The sequence below is a fragment of the Tenrec ecaudatus genome, chromosome 2, assembly GCF_050624435.1.
Source record: "Tenrec ecaudatus isolate mTenEca1 chromosome 2, mTenEca1.hap1, whole genome shotgun sequence".
Classification (NCBI taxonomy): Eukaryota; Metazoa; Chordata; class Mammalia; order Afrosoricida; family Tenrecidae; genus Tenrec; species Tenrec ecaudatus.
In genome coordinates, this window is record NC_134531.1 from 239602180 (window position 1) to 239608166 (window position 5987).

A 5987-nucleotide genomic window follows, 5' to 3' on the forward strand; every position below is an offset into this window, starting at 1 on the left:
ACAAAGGAAACATATAACATTCCTTTCATTCTTTAATGCTTCTCCCCACCTCTCACTATCATGACCCCAATTCCACTTTACATATCTGGCTAGAGCAGAGCATGTACACTGGTATAGAGAAGAGCTCTTGACATATGGGATCCAGGACAGATAAATTTCTCAGGAACAACCAGGGAGTAAGGATACCACTAGGTTAGGGGGAAGGTGGGAGGAGAAAGGGGGAACTGAATGCAATGATAGATGTATACAATGACGGATGTATAACCTGCCCCCTAAGGGGAACAAAACAACAGAAACGTGTGTGAAGGGAGGTAGTAGTTAGTGTAAGATATGAAAATGAAAATATAATTTATAAATTATCAAGGATCCAGGAGGGTAGGAGTGCGGGGGAGGGAGGAAAACATGAGGAGCTAATACCAAGGGCTCAAGTAGAAAAAAAATGTTTTGAAAAGGATGATGGCTATATATGTACAAATGTGCTTGACACAATTGATGAATGGATTGTCATAAGAGTTACAAGGGCCCCCAGTAAAATGATTAAAAAAAGAAGAAGAAGAATAGGTCTGTCATAGCAGATAAAACCACTATAAACTTGGGTTTTATTTTAAATGTTAGCTGAATCAATTTTACATTAAATATTGTTGCCACTTTACAGAACACACTTTAAGGATGTAAAATAGAAAGTTGAGATCTAATTTAGAAAGGCATTAAAGGAATCCAGGTATGTGAAGATATTAAACTGGAATTGTTGCTATAGGTAGTGAATTGGAGGAGTGCATCAGAACTGGAAATAGGATGAATGAGCTATTGAAGTGTGGAGAAATAGAAAACACAAATCTCTTTCGAAAGCTATTTCTCTGTGCAAAACTTAATAGTACAGAGCACAGACCAGGGGGAAGGAACTGTGTTCATTTAAAATTGTTTGTTGGCCTTCCACTGAATGCTATGGAGTCATTTAGATAACACATTGACATTTTAAAGGAAAACTATATACTGTGGAGAGAGAAATTCAGAAGCATAAGGTTGATATTGAAAGCTGTGCAACTGTATGTGGTTATTAAGAGGATGATTGTATAGATTCAAAAATGATATATAAATAGTGATTCTCTTACCCCAAAATCACTGTATTGACTCACTATGAATTGGAATTGACATGATAATACTGAATTTTTAATTGCACAATTTATAGAACAAAGTGTACTTCTCTCCTTTGAATGTAAATTTAATTTCATTTATAGTCTTTACCTAAGTAACTAAGTCTTTACCTGGTGACTAGTAGTTACATATTGTGCTGTGTGTTAATCTGGATAGACTAGAGAAACAAATTCATAGACATTTATATGTATATAAGAAAGAGGTTTATATGGCTTATATATAATAGCAATTGAATATTGAGAAAACATCCCAGCCCAGTTCAGATCAAATTTGTAAATCCAATATTAGCCCATATGTCGGATATCTATCTATAAAATTCTCTTCAGACTCATGAAACACATGCAATGACGTCAAATGCAGGATGATCACAGGCTAGTGGGTAGAAAGTCTTTTGGATCCAGTGGCATTGTAAACATCTCAGCACTGGCTCCTCTAGGCCCAGAGTTTTCACTGCCATCCTCATAGCCCAATGGGTCTTGTCAGCTGCTGAGTCTCACAGGGAGTTAATCTTAAGTCTTGTCAGTAGAGAGCCTCCAAAGGAATGAGTCAAGAGAGAGAGTGCCTCCTGCCTTCAAGGAGGAAATGCCAGAGTTCCTAGAATTCTCAGGAGAAGGTCATGCTCATACAGAGGTCTCATTGTCTTCATTTTGACAGGCTAGACTCCACCCCTATACTCTTAATCCTCAAACTGACACCAGATTATGTAACTACCACATGCTGAAAACCACAAGGTCAACAGTTTGAAACCACCAGCCACTCAGGGAAGAAAGATGCAGCTTAGTAAGCCTGTAGTGTTAAGTCTCTGGATCTCACAAAGGGAGTTTTACTCTGTCCTTCAAGAGGCGCTATGAATCCGCATTGACTATACATCAATGAGTTCAATTTTTTGAGTAAGACCAATAACTAGAAAAGGTTATCAGACAAATAAAGTAGAGGGTCAAGAAAAAGAAGAGGAACATTTTAAAAGATAAATAAGTTAAAAATAAAAGAAATGAAATGAATCTGCTCAATATCATAACAAGGAACTCAAATAAGAGAAAGAGCAGAATTATGCTATGGTCCATTCTATTACAGAATGTATTTCAAAAAGTGGTGCTACAGGGTGCCAGTTCATATATTCACGTGTGTGTTGCAAATAAGATTGTTTAATCACATCTTTGCAATTAGTGGATGGCTGCAAACAAGTTCCCTGAGTAGTATACTGTGTGAGTCTTTTTCAGTTGCCTTAAAAAAAAGTTCCAATCAGTAGAGTTATTTGCAGAAAACTGATGAGGTGGTTAAATGCAAGGCAAAGAGGTTAGTTCAAAGGTTTATAAGGACTATTCTTTGGGATTCTCAAAGACTAATATTAATATATTTTCTTAAAGGACTCAGAATAGTCACCAGAAATTGTTAGTAAAAGGTTTGGTGAGGAAAAGGCCAGGGAACCTATGCAAAGGGATTTTTTTTTCCTATCAAGACAATGTACCTGCTTTAAGGATATTTAGTCTCTCCTGTTAGAATTCTGTTAGAAAACCTCACCTCATAAAACCTACACCCTTGAACTTATTCCTTCAACTTCCTTTTTCCTCAAACTCATAGAATATTTAAAAGCAACAGGATTTGAGCCCCCCAATGATTTCAGCAAAAATAATGTATTTTAGAACAATCAATATATTGATGGTCCCAATAACCCACTCATTGTTTCTGAGTTAAATTCCACATAGGATTCCTGAGTCTATATAGAAACAGGTGGCCTCATCATTGTCCCACAGAGTAGCTAGTGGGTTTGAATCCCTGCACTGGAAGTTAGCAGTCCAGTGCTTACTCAGCATTGCCACCAGAGCTCATTGGTTCCAAGAGGGTGATAAATTAAAAATATTCCAAATTTATGACTCCAAAATGTTACAAGAGTGCTCCATTATCTATATTACCCATATTCCTCCACTTCATATATTTCCTTGTGACCCGGGGCTTTGTGCTTTGCTGCAAAAGCTCACACAGATGTGGGGATTGTAAGTGCCGAATGTGATGTTCACACATGTTTAATGTTAGTAATGCCACAAGGCAAAATATTTAGGAACACAAGATTTTAAAATGTATATTAGCAAATTAGATGGTGTAATTATTTCTAATACTTTTAGAAATGAAAGAAGGTAACTGTAATACTGGTCATCTAAGTCACATTTTTATATGAGTAGAATTAGAAGTGGATTATGACTGTCTAAAAGTCTTGAAGATAGGACTCGAAAAATTTTAGATTACATTGACAAAATAACAAACTGGAATATCAAGAAAATCATAATTTTGTCCATTCATGATTGAATTAGCTGATGATGTCCTCCATGTACGCATGTTCTTCTTCGTTCTTAAGAGATTCTGGAAATTTCCTCTCTCCCTGGATTTCAGCCACACGCTTTCTCTGATTCACATTCCTGATGCTTGGACACTCGAGCTGGAGATGCCACTTGGAGAACCATCCCAGTCAGCGCTGAGATGTTGTCATGTCACTGGATTCACAAGACTTGTCACCCACCAACCTGTCATCGTCCTGTATTCGGCATCATTGCGAGTGGCCACCCACATCTGAAGGGGAATTTATTGACTATATTCACCAGTGGGCTAATAACGGATTTCTGGACTCGATCTGGACTTGTCTGGGATGTTTTCACAATATGCAATTGCTCTTTGATATAAAGATCTGTCTTATGCACATGAGTGTCTATGGATTTGTTTCTCTAGTCAACCCAGTATAACACACAATTCAACAAACAAATGAACAACAATAATAGAAAAAAAAATACTGGGCAAAATCTAAACTAACCAGTCAGAGAAGTCCAGAATTCACAAAGGTAAGAGGATCAGGAAAGTAGCCAAGAGTGTGAAAGTTATGCACTATCAGAGAAAGAAGATATGAAAATTCCTGTAAGGATTTCTGTACAATATATAACTTGATATGTCCAGGTAGGCCAAAGAGGATATATTAAATATGGAAATTGCTATGGTAGCCATCTTTTAAATAATAAAATGAATTTGAGAAAAAAATACTTCTAAAATGAAAATGTTACGTTTTTAGCTGTATCTGCTAAACACTTTCAAATACTTAATAGCTTTCTAAGCCTTTAGAACCTCATATTGCCCCAGTTATTTTCAGACTACACCCAAATGGAACAGTCCTCTCTAAACAGGATCTCTTTTTAGACCCGTAAGGAAAGCCGCCAGTCAGTACTTCTCCCCTGCGTACTTACTCCCCGCATACCTTTCTTGATGGGACCATCTCCTGGGCTTCTATGAACAACCTTTGGCACCAGTCAAAGCTATAACTCCTGCATCACCAGGGTTCTTGTTCCCTCTTAAGAGGAACGTCAACATTTTTTTAACTGTGAGTCTGAATCTATGCTACTAAGTTCTGTAAATTGCAAAGCAAGTCTATTGAACTCTATGTATACACACCAGGTAGAATTGATTTGTTAGGTTTAGAGTGAGAAAATTAAAAACTTCCTTAATTTTTGGAGGTGTTTATGACTATGGGCGATTACAATGAATTGTTTTCCACATTTTTAGAGACTCAAAGGTTTTGATCAGTATAATCAATGATCCTGCAAATTCTCCATCAAAGTTTCTTGAATATTTTAAATGGAAGTAGAATAGTTTTTTTTAATACAACTTATTATTTTGTAAAAGACTCATAAGACATTGTAAAGATGATCCAGAGAATTCTTTTTTTTTTCTTTTTCTTTTTTTTGCTCAGTCTCTGTGGAGACTTTCAAAAATTGCCAATGCCAACTATATTTCAAGTGGCCATGGCGGGGTATTGGGAAAAGTTTTCAATTAGCAATAATCACGCCTCGGATAAACCTCACTGGCTACGATATTGTCACTGCGCAATGCTATCCAGAGAATTCTTGAGAACTCTTTCCAACAATACCTTTACACAACTATAGGACCTTGCCCACACCAGGAATGTAGGAATCCATACAACACTGACAACACTTTTACCGACCTTTCTTTAGATTTCACTAGGTTTTTAAATTCTTTCTTTCTTTTTTTCGTTCTTTATTTTTGTTATGAGAAGCAGCTTCAAAGAGATTGTAGGAAAATGAAATATTAAAAAATGGAACATTTGAAACCTGTAGGTATGTCTATATAGTTTTATCACATGGGTTGTTTCATTTAACTATTGATGCCATGGTTTCTTGAGCAGGGAGAATGAACATGGAACCAAACACACACACACACACAGACAATACAGGACTACAGCACAAAATAGACACAGACAGAGACTGTACAAACTTCAGCCGCCCTGACGGAACACAGGGCTTTATTTCTAAGTACTAATTACTGGCAGTGTTCCTAGATAAATTCGCTATTCTCACGCATGAATTTCTCATAGCCTTGAGAGTGAGTGCCATATCTCAGCCCATGCTGCTGTCTTTTACCTTCTACCAGGAAATACTTTGCAGCTGCTCAACAAATTCCTTACCATTTGCAGTAAGGAAGCAGTTTGTGATGTTTGTGTACTGTCCTAGACAGCTATATGACACAATACACAGTCCTCTTCTCATGGCTCCTTCAACTATCATCAAAATAAGGACACAAAATTATTTTATCACCAAAAAGTAATGATAATAATTCTTTGTCATAGGAAACACTAGTCAGTTCTATCCTCCCAATTGTTATTAAAACCCATTATTGCAACCACTATGTTAATCCATATTGTAGAGGGCCTGCCTTTTTTTGGTTCTATCTGCTTTACCATGCATGATGCATGATGTCTTTCTTCAGGGACTAATCTGTGCTAAAAACATATCCAAAATAACTGAGATAAGTTTAGCCATCTGTGTTAGTCTGCG

At 36.8% G+C, this 5987-nt stretch overlaps 1 non-coding gene across 1 annotated transcript; it reads right to left on the minus strand.

The window, feature by feature from the left end:
- Positions 1-4885: 4885 nt before the first annotated feature.
- Positions 4886-5026, minus strand: LOC142441887 (U4 spliceosomal RNA). Its single transcript, XR_012783175.1, has one exon. It is a non-coding gene; the product is annotated as a U4 spliceosomal RNA (small nuclear RNA).
- Between the last annotated feature and the right edge of the window lie 961 nt (positions 5027-5987).